The 24,269-nt window shown below is 44.2% G+C and overlaps 1 pseudogene; it reads left to right on the top strand.

Annotated features, from left to right (window-relative positions):
• Positions 1–49: 49 nt before the first annotated feature.
• LOC109171697 lies at positions 50–734 on the top strand (annotated as a pseudogene).
• Positions 735–24,269: the final 23,535 nt, after the last annotated feature.

Below are 24,269 nucleotides of genomic sequence, written 5' to 3'. Positions count from 1 at the left end.
TGCCCTTATCAACTATAACCTGAAAGCTTTGGCAGATGTCTCGGAGAGAATGGCGGTGCAGGATGGGAATGGGATTGCATCTACAACTGTGACCTGGGCATCTAGTGCTCGACGGCCAACAGCAGCGCAGCTACCTTCCCCGCCTCGCCGCCGGCCGCCAACCGTCACCGGATCATAGATCGTGGTAGCTGTGCTAATAATTTCATTCTTTCGTCTATGGTATTTAATGTTGTTCCAACAATACATTTCTGAGCGTCTTTCGAATGTATGAATAGTTTGGGTGTATTTAAAATGTGATTTTGTCATACAGGTGGATGAGAATATCTGTAAGTTTGCCAAAAGGGGCATGACACCATCTCAGATTGGTGTGATTCTCATGGGATTGCTCAGGTGAATAGCGTCACCGGGAGCAAGATCTTACGTATTCTCAAGGCTCATGGTATTTCTATTAATGTTTAATTATTAGTTTGTGTGTGTGTATGATTTATCTTGAGAATATGATCTGAAATATGGTTTCTGCTCAGGGCTTGCACCTAAGATCCCAGAGGATCTTTACCACTTGATTAAGAAGGTTGTGGCAATAATGAAACACTTGGAGAGGAACAGGAAGGATAAGGACTCCAAGTTCCGCCTGATTCTGGTTGAGAGCAGAATCCACCTCCTAGCTCGCTACTACAAGAAGACAAAGAAGCTTCCCCCCGTCTGGAAATAGTAAGTCCTATTTGTTTGTTCTTAACGCTTATTCATATTTCTTTTGATTTGAGTTCCATGATTTTGGTACCTCTAAAATGGTTGTTGATTGTTGTAATTGTTCCTTAATCTTAAACTTCAAAATACATTATGAGTAATGCTGCCCATCCTTTCAAAATTTTCCCCTCCAATCTTGTAACACCCCAGATTTTCAAGACGTTTAAAACTTATATAATAAAGGTAATATCTCATTACATCCCAAAGTGTATCATAAGTGTACGGGGTGCTATGCCACACCTAGGCTAGAGAACCCAGGTGCACAGGCTGTCTAGCTAACATCCACTGAAATACAATGCATAATATGGCACGCAGGCCGAAAGGGAAACTAATCTATTCCTACGCTCCAGTTCTAACGCGCTCCAGTGCTCTAGTCCTCTGTGCCTGAAAGCCAAATATATCTGTTCAGCGAGAGATGCTGGTAACCCACTCCAACGCGTTGAAATACAATACATATAGAGATATATATAGATATACGAAAACCATTTTGAGCATGGAGATATATCCTACGAACTCTAGCTTTAAAACCGGAAACGACTCGACAGATAAGGCCAGACACAAGCAACAGTTATAACGAGCATATGCAGTTCACAACAGATAAGGCAGATCAGGCAAAGCATAACAATAATCACAACCCAACATAAACAATCCCCAACATAAATCCCACAGTCACATTCCTCCAAAACACTCATAATCACAACTCATCCATATCACAACACATAGCACACTTTGTTGGCGCCACAGGACCAATCGCATGCCCATACATGAGGGTCAGCGCATATAGCTCTGACACGGCCCCGCAGCACCCTGCCCCGTATCGCAACACGGAGGGGTCGATCGCAACCGACCGATGAACCGCAGCTCATCATGGTGTTTGATCGCAACCAAACAGTGGACCGCAGCCCAAGAGAATGTCATCTGACCGCAGCCAGGAAAGAGGACGAACCGCAGCTCGTATAGAAACGTTTGATCGCATCCAAACGGTGGACCGCAGCCCAAGAGTATCAATTTGACCGCAGCCAGCTTCTGAACCGCAGCTCAGGAAAACCAATCCGATCGCAACCGAATTGGGGTAACATACACACATATCACACAGCAAGCACATGCAACCCATATTACACATTGGGAAGGGGGAGAAAGCGCATAACAAAACCTATGCGTGACCCATCACATACTAAGGATAGTCCTAAGGGGTTCATACTTCTTCCACCAAGGTTAGCGGGGTACCAATTCAACTAGCATGCAATACAATAGACTCATAAACCTACGAACGGTACCCGAAACATCAAACTAGACATAGGCACGAAGAACGGAGTCCGTTGGGACACCACGGGGAACGGGGAAATATCAAACGGGGAAGCCGGGATCCCAAGGTGGGATAATTTCCAGCGGGTAGCCGGTGGGTGGGGGCCACCCGCCGGATTTCACTGTTCCGGGCAGCGTGTCGCCGGCGGGTAGCTGCCCGCTGCCGGAGATACACTTTCCGGCCGTGGGTAGGTGGCGGGTCCCCTACCCCCCACCTACCCCCCACTGACTCTTATCACACAATTTCGCCCCGGGAACCATTGTGGAACCCGAAACCATGCTTAGACACTTTACAACGCAATTAACGACAACACGTAGACAATTAACGAATCAAATACAAGAATCGAACGGCACATAACTTACCATGCTTTTCTAAATATAATCAACACCCAAACATGCGATTTCCCCACCCGATAATCCAAAAATAAGATCATATGATACAACCTAGGGTTCTAATCACTTTTATATCAACAAGAATACGGTTCGTCTTCTAATTGCAGGATTCGGTAAGAATAACACATAAACATCAAGATCATCACACAATTATCAAGAACAACACATAATCATCAAGAACTCCATATAATCAACAAGAACACCATAATTATCAAGAATCTCCCAATATCAAGAACATCAAGATCCTTCATGGAATTATCACATCAAACATCAATAATAATCATCACATCTCGCCAATACACAATAATATGGGGGAAACCCTAAGGGGAAATCATAGCTATGAAAATAGGTTTTGTTGAGACATGGGTTACCTCTTAGCCTTAATCAATTCCTTGGCTATGAAGGATATTTCTCTAAGCTTCCTTGCTTTCTTGATTTCTCCTAAGGGGATTCTTGGAGCTCTTTTTGGGGTGGTGGGGCGTTAATCTCGTGGGGAGTCCTAGGTGCCTCTTAAGTCCCCTATTTATATATTTAGGAGTCCTAATTAGGAACTAATATTATAGGCTCGCTAATTCTATTCCTTTTGGAACTAAGGATTGGGTTTAGGGGTTGGGTTTATATATGAGGGCCCATGGACTATGGTGGGCCTTTTTCCCTAATTAATTATAATTTATTCTTTCTCTTGGGCTATTGATTAATTAATTAAATGGTTTTAGGGGCCGTAACACGGGGTGTTACACTCTCCCCCCCTTACAAGGGGCTTCGTCCCCGAAGCCCGGTGTTATAGTCCGTCCTTTCACCCCTAGACACCTCGTAGCTCGGCCTCCTGATTAGGGTTGCGGCCTTACGTTTGTCTTGGCTTGGGGTAGGCTGAACTTTTGATGGTGTTGTGATAAAGAAGTTTTCGGTTGTACCTCGGTTTCCTGCGCTGGAACTGGGTGCACCGCGAGTGCCCAAGGCGGCCTCGATCGCTGCTAGCCTTTGATCGAGTGCGCGTGTGGTGCAAATCAAGGATGAGAACCCTTCGTCCATGATTTGATTCTGCCGGTCGAGCTGTGCGAGTATGCGTTCGTTGACCGAACCCTCGTCTTGCCCCCTCGGGTTCCCTCCTGGCTGTGGGTGCACTGACGGGTTAGGCCCGTCTTCCTCCTCTTGTTCTTCATTTCCCTCCGTGCCTCCGCAATCTTGCATGGCCCGCTTGAGCTTTTTGTTGGAGATGTCCAACCGATCAACCAATTCCCTACGTTCCTCCTCGGGTTTTTGGCAAATTTCTTCAAGGGTGAGATACTGTCCTCCTTCGGTGTAGTAGATGTCGTTGCGGCGGAGGTTTTGGGCATTGAAAACCATGCCATTGGCGGTTTTGACCTCGGTGTGGCTTAGGTCTACCCCCTTTTTCTCCATGATCCAACTTAGGATCATCCCTTAAGGTAGGCTAAGCCGGTTGTTTGTTTTGCAGAACTCTATGTGCTTTAGCATGAGTGCCGGCAGGTTGAACTTGATTTTATGTTTTAGGAGATACGCAAAGGTACACTCCAAGCTCGCCACATCTTTGCTCTTGTTACTGGTGGGTAAGAGGCTATCGGTTATAATCATAACCAATATCTTTTGCTCCGCCGATAGCCACTTTCGGTTTGGTCGAGTGGCCGAGGTGAACCCGTCCACTTTCCCGAGTAAGTACCCGAGATAGTCTTTGTATCCCATAGTTTGGGTATCAATCCACCCCTTTCGGTCATAGTTAGACACACCCGTGGTGGTCAATTTCAAGAGCTTGGCCAACCGGCCTTCGGAAAGCACAATTTCCTTGCCACGGACCTTGGTGGTAATTTCTACTTTGTCACCCCGTTTGGTGGCCACAAGGTGTTGGTAGAATTCTTTCACCAATTCGGGGTATGTGTCCCCTTTAATGGCGAGGTAAGTATCTAAAAGCCCTTGGTGTTTGAGCATGTCAACCAATTCCGGAGAGAATTGGTCGGGTTCAAGTGATTTACCTCCGATTACGGTGTAATCGGCGTTGCTCCACTCCGGGTTGCGGATTCCGAGGGGTTTCTTTGGCATCGTGATATGTGGCACGTTTCCGACGAGTTTTCCGGCAGGCCTCCGGCGAAATTTCCGGCGAGCCTCTTTTCCGATGGAGGTTCGAACTGCGGCGATGTGGCGTCGGTTGGGGTGGAGTCCGGCGATTGCTCGGCGGGGTGGCGGGGGTCTTCGGTTGCGTGGGGCGTTGATAGCAGCGGGCAGAGCTCGGGTGGATGGCGGGTGGCGTCCTCGGTGCTGCGGGTGGTCTCCGGCGAAGCGGTTCGGACGGCGGTACGGTGGTGCGGCGTCGTCCGGGCATGGTCGGGTGGTGGCGGCGTCCGATCGGCGGTGGTGTGAGAGGTGGGTGGTTTCACGGGTAGGAGGTGGTGGTTCGTGTGGGAGGGGAAGAAGGGAAGGGATTGGGGAAGAAGAAGGAGAAGAAGGGTTTTTGATTTGGGGGTTTTGTGGGTTTTAGGGACTTGGAGGGGTTTAACAAAAGGGTATTCCCTTGAGGTTTCAAGAAACATTCATGGTTTGGTGGTTAGAGCTTGGACTTGTAAATGTGAGGTCTAGAGGTCTAGAGTTCAATTCCTAATGGTAACATTAGGCATTTCTTGATGGTATGATTTTTGTCCTTTTCCTTGTTTTGTCCTTTAGTGGGGGAAGGGTTGGGTTGATAGTGTAACTTGTGCTTTACCTCCGTAGTGGAATTGAAATTTGATCAAAATCTTTATTCATAATACTTTCGAAATAGCTAAGCTAAATAAGTGGTCTTTACGACACGGGGGTGATTACAAGGGGTGTGAGGGTTTATCCTAGACAGAACTCGTTTTCTGGGTTTTCTTCTGTGGGATCCGTATGGTCCTCGTCCTCCGGGATTGGGTTTCCCCCTTCCAGGTCCTCCTCGTTTCCGAGGTTGGCTTGAGTGTGGCTCATAACGAATACCTTTCCGGGAGCGCCGTAACTCCCTTGATGACCGGTGTCCCCGTGTTGGCCCACGGTGGCGGGGCGTGGTCTTTGGGGTCGAGTGCACTGGAAGGCCTTGTGCCCCTCCTCTCCGTAGTTGAAGCATCGCCAGGGGTTGCCTGCGCAATCCTTGCCCCTGTGGCTTTTGTTGCATCTCGGGCAAGGGAAGCTTCTTGGATTAGCTTCGTTGTTGCCCAGGGTCGGTCTCTGGTTGGTCGGGTTGTTCGTCCTTGTGCCGGTGTCGTTTCTCGTTCTTTTCATTGGCGGTGCCCCACTTCCAGTGTTTCTTCTCCGTATTTGTTCCTGAACTCCGCGTTGGAGTAGTTGGATTCGATAGAGATTTGCGGCACTGGAGTAAGCCTCGTTGAGGGTCCGAGGTCTGCTTACCACTAGCGCCTTTCGAGCTTCGAAGTTGAGGCCTGACACGAATCTCTCTATCTTGGTTACCTCGGTGGGGACTAGCTCTGGCGCGAAGCGTGCCAGCTCGAGGAATCGTTTATGGTATTCTATGACGGTGGCCGTTCCTTGTTTTAGATGAAGGAACTCCTCGTACATGGATGCTTTTACGTGGGTAGGATAGAATCTCTCCCGTAGTCGTGTCTTGAGGTTCTCCCAATTGAATCCCCGTTCTTGTTGATAAGTGGGCCCCTCGTGGATCCATCAGAGATCGGCCTCGTGTCCGAAGTAGAACGAGGCTATCTCTACGCGGCGTTCCTCCGGGCATTCTACTACCCCAAAAATCTTATCAAGGGTTCGGATCCATTCTTCTAGGACCGCAGGATCCTCTTCTCCCGAAAACGTGGGTGGTCGGTGATTTGAAACTTGTCGGGCGACGTCTGAGTTTGTGTTTGATGGAGGTGGTGGGGGCCTGTTGTTGCGAAGGGCCGCGTCACTTAGTGCCTGTGCGACTTGTGTTAGCTGCTGTAGGGTTTGGGTCAAGGGGTCGTCTGTGGTGGGCTCTGGAGTTCTTGATTGCCTTCTGTTTGGTGCCATGCTATCGTGTTTCTGGTCAGTGTTCCATAAGAATGTTAAATTAGAGTCTGATGCGCTTCTTATGAAGTGATAAGTGGGGAAGGGTTTTAGAATGAGGAAGGGTAAGGTGTAGGGAGGTTATGTGTAGGTTTCACAATCTCACCGCGCGTCCTAAGATTCCTGAGTCCTATGTTCCTAGGTACCTGGAGTTCAAGCTTAATGTCCTAAAGTCCGGTCTTACGAGTCTTTTCCTAGGGTCAAACTTAGGCTCTGATACCAACTGTAACACCCCAGATTTTCAAGACGTTTAAAACTTATATAATAAAGTTAATATCTCATTACATCCCAAAGTGTATCATAAGTGTACGGGGTGCTATGCCACACCTGGGCTAGAGAACCCAAGTGCACAGGCTGTCTAGCTAACATCCACCGAAATAAAATGCATAATATGGCACGCAGGCCGAAAGGGAAACTAATCTATTCCTACGCTCCAGTTCTAACGCGCTCCAGTGCTCTAGTCCTCTGTGCCTGAAAGCCAAATATATCTGTTCAGCGAGAGATGCTGGTAACCCACTCCAACGCGTTGAAATACAATACATATAGAGATATATATAGATATACGAAAACCATTTTGAGCATGGAGATATATCCTACGAACTCTAGCTTTAAAACCGGGAATGACTCGACAGATAAGGCCAGACACAAGCAACAGTTATAACGAGCATATGCAGTTCACAACAGATAAGGCAGATCAGGCTAAGCATAACAATAATCACAACCCAACATAAACAATCCCCAACATAAATCCCACAGTCACATTCCTCCAAAACACTCATAATCACAACTCATCCATATCACAACACATAGCAAACTTTGTTGGCGCCACAGGACCAATCGCATGCCAATACATGAGGGTCAGTGCATATAGCTCTGACACGGCCCCGCAGCACCCTGCCTGTAACACCCCAGATTTTCAAGACATTTAAAACTTATAAAATAAAGGTATTATCTCATTAAATCCCAAAACGTAATACAGGTGTACGGGGTGCTATGCCACACCTGAGCTAGAGAACCCAGGTGCACAGGCTACTAACTAATATCCTCAATAATGTAAATGCATAATATGGCACGCAGGCCAAAAAGGAAACTATCTACTTCTACGTTCCGAGTTCTAGCGCGCTCCAGTGACTTATTCTTCTGTGCCTGAAAGCCAAATATATCTGTTCAGCGAGAGATGCTGGTAACCCACTCCAACGCGTTGAAATACAATACATATAGAGATATATATAGATATATGAAAACCATTTTGAGCATGAAGATATATCCTACGAACTCTAGCTTTAAAACCGGGAATGACTTGACAGATAAGGCCAGACACAAGCAACAGTTATAACGAGCATATGCAGTTCACAATAGATAAGGCAGATAAGGCAAAGCATAAACAATAATCACAACCCATCATAAACAATCCCCAATATGAGACCCACAGTCACATCCCAAGGCACTCATAGTCACAACTCGTCTATATCACACACATAACGCACATTGTTGGTGCCACAGGACCGATCGCATGCCCATACATGAGGGTCAGCGCATATAGCTCTGACACAGCCCCGCAGCACCATGCCCCGTATCGCAACACGCGGAGGTCGATCGCAACCGACCGATGAACCGCAGCTCATCATAATGTTTGATCGCAACCAAACAGTGGACCGCAGCCCAAGATAGTGTCATCTGACCGCAGCCAGAATAAAGGACGAACCGCAGCTCGTATAGAAACGTTTGATCGCAACCAAACGGTGGACCGCAGCCCAAGAGAATGTCATCTGACCGCAGCCAGGAATACCAATCTGACCGCAGCCAGCATCTGAACCGCAGCTCAGGATAACCAATCCGATCGCAACCGAATTGGGGTAGCACACACACGTAACACATAGCAAGCACATACAACCCACGTTACACATCGGGAAGGGGGATAAAGCGTATAACAACCCTATGCGTGATCCATCACTTACTAAGAATAGTCCTAAGGGGTTCATACTTCCTTCACCTAGGTCAACGGGATACCAATTCATCTAGCATGCAATACAACAGACTCATAAACCTACGAACGGTACCCGACACCTCAAACTAGACATAGGCACGATAAACGGAGTCCGTTGGGACACCACGGGGATCGGGGAAACATCAAACGGGGAAGCCGAGGTCCCGGGTGGGGTGAGATTCCAGCGGGTAGCCGGTGGGTGGGGGTCCACCCGTCGGCTGTCACTGTTCCGGGCAGCGGGTGCCCGGCGGGCAGCTGCCCGCTGCCGGAGCTACCCGAGATTGCCGCGAGTAGGTGGCGGGTCCCCTACCCCCACCCACCCCCCACTGACTCTTTTCATCACTTTTCGCCCCGGGAACCGTTGTGGAACCCGAAACCTTGCTTAGACACATTTCAACATAATTAACGACAACACATAGACAATTAACGGATCAAATACGATAGACGAACGGCACATAACCTAACATGCTTTTCTAATCATAATCAACACCCAAACATGCGATTTCCCACCCGATAATCCAAGAATCAAAGCATACGGTACAACCTAGGGTTCTAATCACTTTTATATCAACAAGAATACGATTCGTCTTCTAATTGCAAGATTCGGTAAGAACAACACATAATCATCAAGGATAGCAATTAATCATCAAGAACATCATAATCATCATGAACAACACATAATCATCAAGAATCCCAATTAATCATCAAGAACATCACAATTATCAAGAAACTCCCAATATCAAGATTATCAAGATTCCCCATGGAATCATTAAATCAACATCAATAATAATCATAGTAATTCGTCATTCACAATCATACGGGGGAAACCCTAAGGGGAAATCATAGCTATGAAAATAGGTTTTGTTGAGACATGGGTTACCTCTTAGCCTTAATTAGTTCCTTGGCTATGAAGGGTCTTTCTTTAAGCTTTCTTGCTTTCTTGCTTTCTTCTAAGGGAATTCTTGGAGCTCTCCTGGGGAGGTGGGGCGTTTATGCGTGTAGGGGGTTCTACGTGCCTCTTAAGTCCCCTATATATATATTTAGGAGTCCTAATTAGGAACTAATATTATAGGCTTGCTAATTCTATTCCTTTTGGGACTAAGGATTGGGTTCCATGGTCCATAGTGGACCATATTAATTAATTAAAGAGAATCCTAATCATAGTCTGAATAGTAAAAGACCTACTTCCTTTATTCCTAATAGATAACTAGGTCTAGGATTCCTAATCAGAATCTGAATAGTAAAAGGTTTACTTTCTTTATTCCTAATAGGCTTAATGCTCTAATTTAGGCACGGGCCCACGGTTCATGGTGGGCCTTATTAATTAATTAAAGGGAAACCTAACCGAATTAAATCATATTTAATTATTATTAACGGGATTAATTAAATAATTAATCCTGGATTGAAGGCCGTAACACGGGGTGTTACACTCTTCCCCCCTTACGAGAAGCTTCGTCCCCGAAGCTTGGAAATCATTGCAGGGTTAACGAGTCAAGAGAAGAACCGTGGTCCTATAGAGAAGGTATTCCACGGGGAAATTGTATACTTGCACGCCTATGTGTGTTGGGTTTTTGGGAACGATTAGGTTTACAGGGCTAAGAGAGTGGGTTTCAAATTTGAGGACACGGTGAATTCAGGAATTAGGATCGAGTTTTCGAGGTTGTAACTTAGGTTGTGAGGTTGCCACTTGTATGGAATCGTTAAAACATGGGATTGAGAATGGGGTCTAAAGGGTAGAAAGGGTTTTGAAATAAGGAAGGGGCCGATTTTTCGAGGGAAGGAAAGGAATTCGGCTAGGATGGGTTAAGGTTTCTCGATCCCAAGTGAATAATCTGGTTAGATGCTTTGATCACGATGCGCCGACGAGCGGATGATCCTCCTTCCTTGGTGTTGGTGCTTGCTTGACTTTAAGGTCCTTGTTAGACCTTGCTTCCCAGGCTAAGGTTTCATCCTTCTCTTCTTTCTTGAGGGAATTTCCCGTGGTGATTCAACCCTTACTTCTTTAATGCGCCCAAGGTCTTGACCGAGTTGGGTCAACCAAGCCAATCTCTTAGGGCGCACTTCCCAAATTCTTCCTAAAGTCTCTTGGGAGTCGATGGACTTTGGGTTGAATTTCTCTTCATATTGAATTTCATCTCCTCTTTAGTGGATGAAATTCTTAGTAAGACTTCATGTCTTACCCGAGGTTCGGCATTGTTGTGCCCTGTTTGTGTTATTTTTAATGATGAAGGTGTCCTTGCGTGCCCTTTTTCTTTTAAAGCGCAGTCGGTTACCAAATTTCGTTGTGGGATGACTCGGAGACTTTACGAGTCACCTCATTTCCTTGTGGGTCCTTAATGACCCTTGAAGTCTTGGCGCGAATGTGTTCTTCACCCTTTTGCTTAGCACCATGAGCTACGTAGTTCTTGATTCTATACAACTTGTAAGGAGTCCTCTGATTCGCTCGAACGATGTCCACGGTTTGGAGGAGTCCCGGTCCCTCCTTAGCATTTTGACTTTTAAGGTTTTCGTGGGTTCTTAGTACGAGTTCCCAACTCGCCTCCTTGGTTTGCGGAATCCTTTACGCCAAACATCCCTAGTCAGTTGTATCGTAGGATCCGATTTCAATTACTCGTGCAGTGTAATTGATTGTGATTTCCCGATGGTGTCTCGTGCGTCAAGGTCTTTTATGTAGGACACTATGTTTGGGTGGTCCATGGTTCCTTACCCAAGACTCACATTCCTCAATCGAGGCACACAAGTGTGCCACAAATCAATAAAATGAGGGGTTAAGAAATCAGCACATTGTACCAGTGGGCGCGAGGTGGGCGGTCGTCCGCCTTCCAAGCTCCTGCCAAGGACCCGCCAAGGTCCCGTCAAGGACCCGACCCGCGGGAAAATGACTAGGAATAGTCAATTCCTTCGGGAAAGACCCCAAAAATGCACAGATTCATGTCCTGACAAGTCCCATGCCCTTGTGCACAATAAAAGGGACTTGGATACATAGGATGACCCATCGTACAATGTTTATTGATCCTTAAGCACGAGTTCTAGAGGTAGATATACATACATATATATATCTATGTTTTCTTGGTCTGGGTTTAAAGGGGTGTAAGAAGTGCAAGGGCTAGGTTTCAAAGTCGAGGGGCGGATAGGGTCTATGTCTCAAGGTCGTAATACAGGAAGGAAGGTTGCCACCTTGTACGGGTTTGTCTGTAACGAGGGATCAAGAGCGAGGTTTGGAGTGATAGGACGGATTCTTTAGCGAAATGGTACTTGATTGGCAAGGGGAGGGAAAGGGGCTAAGGACTCTTGGCTTCGAGTGATTATGCCTGTTTGGGGCTTGGTTGTGGCGTGCAGTCGAACTGGTGATCCCTTTTCCTTAGCTTTGTTTGATTCTAAGATTTTCGTTTGATCTTCTCTTCTCGTGTCGAAGTCCCCTTCGTCTCTATGGCTTCCAGGGGAATTCTCGTGATGGTTTCCGTGCACGTTCCCCTCGGATGTCCAAAAGTCTGGACCCAGTCAGTTTAGTGGGTCAAACCCGTAGGTCTTGACTCCTAATCCTTGCCGAGGGTTCTTAAGGGTAAGGGGGGTTTCGGGTTAGTCTTTCTTGTTCTATTGGGTTTCATCCCTTCCTTGGTGGATGAAATTCTTAGCAAGGCTTTATGTCCTCCTTGAGGTTCGGCCTGTTGCACCTATTTGACGATGTTTTCTATAGCGAGGGCCCCTGACACATTGAACGTATCGGTTTGCCCGCTCTCGTCAACGCATGGCGTTCTTCGGTGGCGTACGTACAAGCTATGGTTTCTAGTGAAGCCTTCACGGTTTTCGTGCAAGGGTGGGGTGATACGTATTCGTAACCTCCACCTACTTCGCCGATTCCTATCTAACAGCTTATTTTAATATTGAATCAATGAATGTCGGTTCTTCACGCCCCTGGGCAGGGTAAGGGCCTTATGCTGCTCTACGGTTTTTAACAGGGATTCCAAACGGAGTGGGGATATGAACTTAGAGTAAGGGCAATAACAATTTAGGGTTTCCGAGGGTTTGGGTTAAGCGCAACAAAGGGTGAGCATGGTCATGACGGTTGCGAATTTGCTCTTAAGGTAATTAAGGATTCGGGGTGGGAGTTTTCAACAAATAGGGGTATCAAGATGCTGGGGTTTCAGGGCGGATGATATTTTAAATTGGGGTGGTGGGGTCGCAAGGTGTCGCGATATACTTACCTTGCACCCAAGGATTCGACTAATGGTGTCGTTCCTTTGCTACTTTAATAGGTGTCCTAGTTCTCCTTCCTGTTTGTTGTAGCCGCAACCCGGGTTTGCCGAGATAAGGCAACTTGTTGGAAGGTGCATGTCATTTGTCTGACTCGGGGGTTATCGTGGTTACCCTGGGTTGGTGCGTATTGCAGTCCGTCCCTTTTAGCAGTCATGGCTGTAACGCCTTTTCTTAGTAGTCATCCAAATCTTCCTTTTCTTTGGTCAGGGTCCTTGTCAAGTCTTTTGACGGGAGTTAGGACGAGGCGATTTATCGGGTAAGTGTACGTTACCCAGTTGTTGAAGTAAACTTATCTATACGCACCCTTACTTGGTGTGGTAAGCGTAGGGGGAGGTTCCTTTAAGTTAGAGAGGGATGGAGTGAGGGGAGGTTATGTGTAGGTTTCACAATCTTACTGCGCGTCCTAAGATTCCTGGATCCTATGTTCCTAAGTACCTAGAGTTCAAGCCTAGTGTCCTAAAGTCCGGTCTTAAGAGTCTTATCCTAGGGTCAAACTTAAGCTCTGATACCAACTGTAACACCCCAGATTTTCAAGACATTTAAAACTTATAAAATAAAGGTATTATCTCATTAAATCCCAAAACGTAATACAGGTGTACGGGGTGCTATGCCACACCTGAGCTAGAGAACCCAGGTGCACAGGCTACTAACTAATATCCTCAATAATGTAAATGCATAATATGGCACGCAGGCCAAAAAGGAAACTATCTACTTCTACGTTCCGAGTTCTAGCGCGCTCCAGTGACTTATTCTTCTGTGCCTGAAAGCCAAATATATCTGTTCAGCGAGAGATGCTGGTAACCCACTCCAACGCGTTGAAATACAATACATATAGAGATATATATAGATATATGAAAACCATTTTGAGCATGAAGATATATCCTACGAACTCTAGCTTTAAAACCGGGAATGACTTGACAGATAAGGCCAGACACAAGCAACAGTTATAACGAGCATATGCAGTTCGCAATTGATAAGGCAGATAAGGCAAAGCATAAACAATAATCATAACCCATCATAAACAATCCCCAATATGAGACCCACAGTCACATCCCAAGGCACTCATAGTCACAACTCGTCCATATCACACACATAACGCACATTGTTGGCGCCACAGGACCGATCGCATGCCCATACATGAGGGTCAGCGCATATAGCTCTGACACAGCCCCGCAGCACCATGCCCCGTATCGCAACACGGGGAGGTCGATCGCAACCGACCGATGAACCGCAGCTCATCATAATGTTTGATCACAACCAAACAGTGGACCGCAGCCCAAGAGAGTGTCATCTGACCGCAGCCAGGATAAAGGACGAACCGCAGCTCGTATAGAAACGTTTGATCGCAACCAAACGGTGGACCGCAGCCCAAGAGAATGTCATCTGACCACAGCCAGGAATACCAATCTGACCGCAGCCAGCTTCTGAACCGCAGCTCAGGATAACCAATCCGATCGCAAACGAATTGGGGTAGCACACACACGTAACACATAGCAAGCACATACAACCCACGTTACACATCGGGAAGGGGGATAAAGCGTATAACAACCCTATGCGTGATCCATCACTTACTAAGAATAGTCCTAAGGGGTTCATACTTCCTTCACCTAGGTCAACGGGATACCAATTCATCTAGAATGCAATACAACAGACTCATAAACCTACGAACGGTACCCGACACATCAAACTAGACATAGACACGATAAACGGAGTCCGTTGGGACACCACGGGGATCGGGGAAACATCAAACGGGGAAGCCGAGGTCCCGGGTGGGGTGAGATTCCAGCGGGTAGCCGGTGGGTGGGGGTCCACCCGTCGGCTGTCACTGTTCCGGGCAGCGGGTGCCCGGCGGGCAGCTGCCCGCCCGCCGGCTGCCCGCTGCCGGAGCTACCCGAGATTGCCGCGGGTAGGTGGCGGGTCCCCTACCCCCACCTACCCCCCACTGACTCTTTTCATCACTTTTCGCCCCGGGAACCGTTGTGGAACCCGAAACCATGCTTAGACACTTTTCAACATAATTAACGACAACACATAGACAATTAACGGATCAAATACGATAGACGAACGGCACATAACCTAACATGCTTTTCTAATCATAATCAACACCCAAACATGCGATTTCCCACCCGATAATCCAAGAATCAAAGCATACGGTACAACCTAGGGTTCTAATCACTTTTATATCAACAAGAATACGATTCGTCTTCTAATTGCAAGATTCGGTAGGAACAACACATAATCATCAAGGATAGCAATTAATCATCAAGAACATCATAATCATCAAGAACAACACATAATCATCAAGAATCCCAATTAATCATCAAGAACATCACAATTATCAAGAAACTCCCAATATCAAGATTATCAAGATTCCCCATGGAATCATTAAATCAACATCAATAATAATCATAGTAATTCATCATTCACAATCATACGGGGGAAACCCTAAGGGGAAATCATAGCTATGAAAATAGGTTTTGTTGAGACATGGGTTACCTCTTAGCCTTAATTAGTTCCTTGGCTATGAAGGGTCTTTCTTTAAGCTTTCTTGCGTTCTTGCTTTCTTCTAAGGGAATTCTTGGAGCTCTCCTGGGGAGGTGGGGCGTTTATGCGTGTGGGGGGTTCTACATGCCTCTTAAGTCCCCTATATATATATTTAGGAGTCCTAATTAGGAACTAATATTATAGGCTTGCTAATTCTATTCCTTTTGGGACTAAGGATTGGGTTCCATGGTCCATAGTGGACCATATTAATTAATTAAAGAGAATCCTAATCATAGTCTGAATAGTAAAAGACCTACTTCCTTTATTCCTAATAGATAACTAGGTCTAGGATTCCTAATCAGAATCTGAATAGTAAAAGGTTTACTTTCTTTATTCCTAATAGGCTTAAGGCTCTCATTTAGGCAAGGGCCCACGGTTCATGGTGGGCCTTATTAATTAATTAAAGGGAAACCTAACCAAATAAAATCATATTTAATTATTATTAACGGGATTAATTAAATAATTAATCCGGGATTGAAGGCCGTAACACGGGGTGTTACACTGCCCCGAATCGCAACACGGAGGGGTCGATCGCAACCGACCGATGAACCGCAGCTCATCATGGTGTTTGATCGCAACCAAACAGTGGACCGAAGCCCAAGAGAATGTCATTTGACCGCAGCCAGGAAATAGGACGAACCGCAGCTCGTATAGAAACGTTTGATCGCAACCAAACGGTGGACCGCAGCCCAAGATTATCAATCTGACCGCAGCCAACTTCTGAACCGCAGCTCAGGAAAACCAATCCGATCGCAACCGAATTGGGGTAACATACACACATATCACACAGCAAGCACATGCAACCCATATTACACAATGGGAAGGGGGAGTAAGCGCATAACAAAACCTATGCGTGACCCATCACATACTAAGGATAGTCCTAAGGGGTTTATACTTCTTCCGCCTAGGTTAGCTGGGTACCAATTCAACTAGCATGCAATACAATAGACTCATAAACCTACGAACGGTACCCGAAACATCAAACTAGACATAGGCACGAAGAACGAAGTCCGTTGGGACACCACGGGGAACGGGGAAATATCAAACGGGGAAGCCGGGATCCCAAGGTGGGATAATTTCCAACGGGTAGCCGGTGGGTGGGGGCCACCCGCCGGCTGCCCGCCGGATTTCACTGTTCCGGGCAGCGGGTCGCCTGCGGGTAGCTGCCCGCTGCCGGAGATACACTTTCCGGCCGTGGGTAGGTGGCGGGTCCCCTACCCCCCACCTACCCCCCACTGACTCTTATCACACAATTTCGCCCTGGGAACCATTGTGGAACCCGAAACCATGCTTAGACACTTTACAACGCAATTAACGACAACACGTAGACAATTAACGAATCAAATACAAGAATCGAACGGCACATAACTTACCATGCTTTTCTAAATATAATCAACACCCAAACATGCGATTTCCCCACCCGATAATCCAAAAATAAGATCATATGATACAACCTAGGGTTCTAATCACTTTTATATCAACAAGAATACGGTTCGTCTTCTAATTGCAGGATTCGGTAATAATAACACATAAACATCAAGATCATCACACAATTATCAAGAACAACACATAATCATCAAGAACTCCATATAATCAACAAGAACACCATAATTATCAAGAATCTCCCAATATCAAGAACATCAAGATCCTTCATGGAATTATCACATCAAACATCAATAATAATCATCACATCTCGCCAATACACAATAATATGGGGGAAACCCTAAGGGGAAATCATAGCTATGAAAATAGGTTTTGTTGAGACATGGGTTACCTCTTAGCCTTAATCAATTCCTTGGCTATGAAGGATCTTTCTCTAAGCTTCCTTGCTTTCTTGATTTCTCCTAAGGGGATTCTTAGAGCTCTTTTTGGGGTGGTGGGGCGTTAATCTCGTGGGGAGTCCTAGGTGCCTCTTAAGTCCCCTATTTATATATTTAGGAGTCCTAATTAGGAACTAATATTATAGGCTCACTAATTCTATTCCTTTTGGAACTAAGGATTGGGTTTAGGGGTTGGGTTTATATATGAAGGCCCATGGTTTATGGTGGGCCTTTTTCCCTAATTAATTAGAATTTATTCTTTCTCTTGGGCTATTGATTAATTAATTAAATGGTTTTAGGGGCTGTAACACAGGGTGTTACAAATCTTCCCCTCCTTACAATTATGAGTAATGCTGCCCACCCTTGTAGATATTAATGTTGAGTTTCAGGTCTTTTCTGGATATGGTTGTATGTCTTGTGTCTGATTTGCTTATATTTTATAGCATTAATTTGTGCATTTGCGATTTTATTAATCAACCTAGATTATATTAAAATTTCTTCTGTGGCATAATTATCCTAACCTGTTCCTGAATGCTCATCTAAATCTTCATGTTAGTATTAAATTGTTCTAAGTCAGTTGTTCCATTTGGTTTATAGCTTTTCTCATTTCTTTGTACTAATATGCAATGATGTTGTTCAGTTGTCTCTGTTTTGAATATTAGTGTTATTTTGAATGAATTCTATAAGTATGTTAGTTTGCTATGTATGTATGTATTAAGTTAGTCTCTGATGAGAAAATAGATTAGATTACATTGTGAACCTTTTTCTTTAATTGCTTTGGGAAGCAATTAAGTCTTTCATGTTTCATTATACTAATATGTTTAGCAAATGCAGCTGTAGTGGCTTTCATAGGGCTTGTGATTGTTTACTTTTATTGGAAAAAGAAAGATTCTGGTGGGTGTAAAGGGAAGCTAGGAGGAAACGAGATGAGAAAGTCATGTGGTATTATCCCTTGTGCCGGTGAATTTCAGAATAATGATTCTGAAGTCGAGGCCAAGAAAGGCAATCCTAGAGGGAGTGGTGCTGAGGGAGACCTTGTGGCTATTGATAAGGGGTTTGATTTCAAGCTTGATGAGCTACTGAGGGCATCTGCATATGTTTTGGGAAAGAGTAAATTAGGGATAGTGTATAAGGTTGTGGTTGGGAAAGATTAAATTGGGCATTATGCCCTTGTGGGGTGACCACTTTTGGGTCACATGTAAAACGTTGTTTTGGTGGCAATGAATAACTCTTTAAAAAAAACAATTCTTTATTAAACTTTTCCTTTTGGCTGTAATTTTTTTCATATATAAATAAATATATATATATATATATATATATATATATATATATATATATATATGTATTAATTAATTTTTATTTTTTTTAAATGGTAACTTTCCGAGGCACCCACTTGTATGTGGGTGTCTCGGAAACAAATTAATAAAAAAATAATAAAGGACTATACGAGGCACCTGCAGCAGAGGAGGTTCCTCGGAAAGTCCGTATTAAAAAATTGAAAAAAATTATCCTCCGCTTTCCGAGTCACCCTTTACGGGTGACTCGGAAAGCGGAGGACTTTCACAGTCTCCAAGATCCGAGTCACCTGTACAGGTGACTCGGAAAGTGTTTTATAGGAGACTCTAAAACCTTCTTTTGTGTTAGTGCTTGTTCATGACGGATGACCTCAGAGTTTTAAACACTTGTTGGAAGGGGGGATCAGCTTCGGTTTTTACTGATTCAGCAGACCTTCTTCTCTTCTCAGGTTGAACCGTATCATGATTGTCATCACCTGTTTCAACAACAACTCTTACAGGGACACACTTTCTTTTGGATTTTCTAGTCTCCTTGGATGGAGAATGTTCAGATGGGCTTGGTGAAACTAAGTGGCTTGTGTCTGACACTGGGGCAGATGAACTTCCAAGAAGATTGGTAACCTCTCGAATCTTGAAAGTGGTTGAATCTGGATGAGCTGTAGCTTCAACTCTAGGGGGTCTAGACAACTGGGCTTCTGAACCATACACTTCAGCAAGAATCTTCTCGTCTTCATTGTCTATCATCACAAAGGGCTCAGTAGGATGAATGACTCTATACGGTTCTGGAACAGAAGCAGAAGGTAAACCTGCAAAATGTCGAATGTGGTCAAGACTCTCAGCCAAAGACAATGATGTATAAACGGGCATCCCATCAATCGGATCAGAGGAATGAGGACTCGAATTACTGGCAGCCTCAATTTCAGTAGGAAACTTAGAGGAATCATCAGCCGGGCACATCTCAATCGGAGACACAGCAGTTTCAGAAGAGGGCAGAACAGGAATTGCAGATCGCACAATATCAGCTGAATACACAACCAAAATCATATTGTTTACTATTTCAGAGGATTTATCTTTCTCTTCAGACACACTGTCAACAACTACTTTTGAAGGTTCAGACTTTTCAGACGGGAGACAGAGAGGATCATCAGACACAGAAGTTTTAACAGATATTAACGCATTCGCATTATCAGATTGAACAATAGGCATAGCAGACTTAAGAGCATCAGAAATTAAATCATCGGGCATGTCAGGGGAGATCTCAATAGGAGTTTCAGAAGAATTAGACCTGTTACGAAAAATCTCAAACTGGTGTTTGGTTTCGTCCGGGGCAGCTTGTAGATAGAGAGGGTGAGCTGCTACTCGACGACATGAGACTTCTTCTAATTCAAGGGCCCTTTGAGCAAAATATTGAATGAATGCCTCAGCACGATTACCATCTGCAGGCTCTGGAATAGATGCAGGGCTAACATCATCACTAGCTTCTGAGGCCAGCATCAAAAGCTCACTGGTGTCATCATCGGACCAGTCTGCATAGAACTCCGGATAATCTGAAAGCACGGTGACCATGATTTCATCGCGAAGAACAAAGTCAAGCATCAACTTCTTCTTCATAGCTAACTGCAGCAGAGTTTTTACATGCTTAGTGGCTGTTTCTGGTGAATGGATCTTCCTCCCCAGCTTGATAATGATATTTCCTACGGCGTCCGCCATTGTTGTGCGATTTGGGGAGGCGAGAAGTAAAACCCTAGGTCGATGGTCATAGAGAAAATAATCAGAGAGTAAGGAGATATTTAGAACTCTTCTTCCTTCACACTTGACCCAAATAATATATATAATCCCAAGGGTGAATAACACTATTCAGTGCGGCTTGTCAGAATGCATGCAGCGCTGATGTGATTGACGCAACGGTATACCTCCTTTTTAGGGATGAAACGGAAGAGTTGAAGATTTGAATTTCGAAAAGGCGGATTAATTTTTGGTAACTAAGGTTAAGATATTGTCTTAACAAAAATAGAAGAGAGATTTAAAAGGAAGTCAAAGGCTGAAATTTGACCCGTAATTGTGACACCATATTCTCTCCTTCTGTATTTCCATACTGCCTTATTAGTCAATCCTGCAGATTTGAGAATCTCAAACCGATTTGCGTCAGAGGCTTAGTCAGTATGTCATCCAATTGCTTATCTGTTTGAATATATTCCAACTCTATCTCCTTGGATTCTACCAAGTCTCTGATATAGTGATGCCTTATATCAATATGCTTCGTTCTGGAATGTTGAACTGGATTCTTTGAGATATTGATTGCACTGACATTATCACAGTAGAGTGCCATAATTTTTTGATTAAGACCATAGTCTAGAAGCATTTGTTTCATCCTGACCAACGGAGTACAACATTCTCCAGCGGCTATATATTCTGCCTCTGCAGTACTTAGGGAGATTGAATTATGTTTCTTGCCCAGCCATGATACCAAGTTCTTTCCAACAAAGAAGCATCCACACGGTGTACTTTTTCTGTCGTCAATATTTCCTGCCCAATCAGCATCACAATATGCAACCAGACTAAGTTTACTGTCCTTGGAGTACCATAACCCATATTGAATTGTTCCTTTGATATATTTCAAGATCCGTTTCGTAGCTATCAAATGTGACTCTTTTGGATCAGATTGATACCTCGCACATATTCCAACACTGAACATTATATATGGTCGACTAGCGGTTAAGTAAAGCAGACTTCCTATCAGACTTTGATATACTGTGTTATCAACTGATGCACCAGTGTCATCTTTTGACACCTTTGTGGAGGTAGAAATAGATGTCCTGGATGGTTTACACGATTCCAGAACAAATTTCTTAACCAAATTCTTAGCATACTTTTCCTGTGAGATAAAGTAGCCTTTAGGACTTTGTTTGACTTGCAGTCCTAGAAAGTATGTCAGTTGGCCAATCATGGACATTTCAAATTCTTTCTTCATGACCTTTACTAAATCATCAGTGTACTTTTATAGAGTAAATCCAAAGAAAATGTCATCGACATAAATCTGAGCAATAGTAACATGACTTCCAGTGGTTTTTACGAACAAGGTTTTGTCAACACTCCCTCGATTATACCCATGGTGTAGCAGATACTGTGTCAGACGTTCATACCATGCCCTTGGAGCTTGTTTAAGCCCATAGAGGGCTTTTATGAGCTTGTAGACAGGATATGGATGATCTGGATCTTCAAACCCTTTCGGTTGAGCCACATAGATATCTTCGTGCAGGTAGCCATTCAAAAACGCTGTCTTAACATCCATTTGAAACAGTGTGAATCCCAGAATACATGCGACTGCCAACAAAATTCTTGTCGACTCTAGTCTTGCCACAGGAGCAAACGTTTCATCATAGCCAATTCCCTCTATTTGAGTGTATCCTTAAAAAACCAACCGTGCTTTGTTCCTTGCAATATTTCCAGCTTCATCAGTTTTATTTTTGAAGATCCACTTTGTTTCGATTATGTTAACACGATCAGGTGTTGGTACCAGATCCCAAACATGATTCCGGTCAAACTGGTGTAGATCCTCTTGCATAGCCTTGATCCACAGATCATCTTGCAAAGCTTCCTTTACACTTTTTGGTTCTATTTTTGAGGTATAGCAAGCTGATCCTGATATTTCTATCAGATTGTTTCTCATCCGGCTCCTGGTGTTCATTCCATTTGTTGTATTGCCAATAATGTTGTCTGATGGATGATTTTTCTGAGTTCTGGTTAGCTTGTTCTTACCGACATCATCAGGGAGAAGGTTCTCCTGTTCAGAACTTTCTTTATCTTCTTCTGACGAATCTTGTGTTCTGGATAGTCTGGTGTCCTCGGCTGTCTTTAACTCACTGAGAAGAAGATCTGTCTCTGGATCAGTTACTGATGTTTCAACAGATTCTTCAGGATTGTCATCTATAACAACATTCACTGATTCCATTACAGATTGAGTTCTTTTGTTGTAGACTCGATAAACTCGACTGTTTGGAGAGTACCCAAGAAAAATGCTCTCATCACTCTTAGGTTCAAACTTTCCTCTTTGTTCCCTATCAATTAGCACATAACACCTTGTTCCAAACACATGAAAGTACTTCAAGTTCGGCTTCTTCCCCTTCCAGATCTCATATGGTATCTAAGACGTACCTGGTCTCAGGAAGACTCTATTTACAGTATGACATGCTGCGTGTACTACTTCAGCCCAGAAACATTATGGCAAATGCGATGCATGTAACATAACTCTAGACATTTCCTGCAAGGTCCGATTCTTTCTTTCCACCATACAATTCTGTTGAGCTATTCTGGAAGCTGAGAATTCATGAGCTATACCATTTTCGGAACAGAAATCTGAATATAAAGAGTTTTCGAACTCTTTTCCATGATCACTTCTCAGTCTTTGGATTTTGATTATAGGTTCGTTTTTTTCTTTTTGAACCCTTATGCACAAAGTTCTAAAGGCATTGAAAGCTTCGGATTTTTCCCTTAGAAAGTATACCCAGCTGAACCGAGAGAAGTCATCTACACACACAAATATGTATTTCTTTCCGCCAATGCTTTCAGTCTGAGTTGGTCCCATGAGGTCTATATGAACCAGTTCTAGACATCTCTCAGTTGTCATAACTTTTACTGCTTTGTGAGGAGTCCTTATTTGTTTCCATTGGCACATGTACCACAAACTCTTTCCTGTTCTATTCTGATCATTGGTATCTCTCGTACAGCATCTAATTTGATCATTTTATCCATTTCTCTGAAGTTTATGTGACCCAATCGTCTATGCCATAGTTTTGATTCATCGGATTTAGATAGATGACAGACAGTTTCATTAGTCAGAACATAACAATTGTCAGAGGATCGTGTCCCTTCCATTACCAGTTGATTTGCTTTATCACTGACTCTGCAACAGTTACGATTGAATCATACATTCCAGTTTTGATCACACAGCTGACTGATGCTAATAAGATTTGCTTTCAAACCACTGACTAATAGAACTTCTTCCAGATGAGGTAAACCTGGTACATTTAGGGTACCTTTTCCAACTATTTTTCCTTTTTGTCCGTCTCCATATGTAACTGACCCACTGCTAGGTTGAACAGCCATAAGACACTTGACGTTTCCTGTCATATGTCTGGAACATCCACTGTCAAAATACCATTTTGCTTCAGTCATAGAAGAGGTCAAAACTATAGTGGGATAGCATATTACTTCTGACTTCCTGACCCAAACCTGCCTTGTGAACGGAGTAATAGACTTGTTCTGATATTTCTCCTTCCTTTGATCTTTGTAGAAAAAGTAACACTCAGGTCGAGTGTGACCTTTTGTTTGACAGTAGTGACAGATGGGTATATATTGTCTGACTCTGGCAAATTTAGTCTTGAACTTTGAGTGCTGAGATTGAAAAGCCACTCTGCCAAAATTAGTATGTGCAGTTCGAGCGTGTATCTTTTGTTTTTCCTTTATCTGGACTAACTGGGATGACTGACCTTGTTCATAACTGCGAGCTAGTGTACCAATTGATGTACCCTCTTTGAAAAACACGGGTGTGGTCTGCGATGGCTCTCCTCGTTCAAAACCAAGACCATTTTTATCATTTGGATTTCGGCCAGAAACCAGAATCTTGTCTAGAGTAGATGTGGTATCCATCATCTTGATGTTCTTCTTCATATCCTCCAATTCTTTTATCAATTTTCACTCTCGAGATCTTATCTGAGTGATAAGATCTTCTTTTGTGACAAGTTATATGTTTAGTTTCTTCAGAAGATCATCTCGTTGCTTCAGTTCTTCATTCAGATTTTTATTGAATTTCACCAGTTGTTCCCAACTTGCAACAAGTTTAGCAAATTCCATTTCATGTTGGGTATGCCTCTCTTCAAAATCATCTGTCGATACGTAAGATTCTTCGTC

This window comes from Ipomoea nil, unplaced genomic scaffold, assembly GCF_001879475.1.
Source record: "Ipomoea nil cultivar Tokyo-kokei standard unplaced genomic scaffold, Asagao_1.1 scaffold0345, whole genome shotgun sequence".
Classification (NCBI taxonomy): Eukaryota; Viridiplantae; Streptophyta; class Magnoliopsida; order Solanales; family Convolvulaceae; genus Ipomoea; species Ipomoea nil.
Note: the sequence above shows the minus strand (reverse complement) of the source record. Positions and strands in the feature narration are given on the sequence as shown.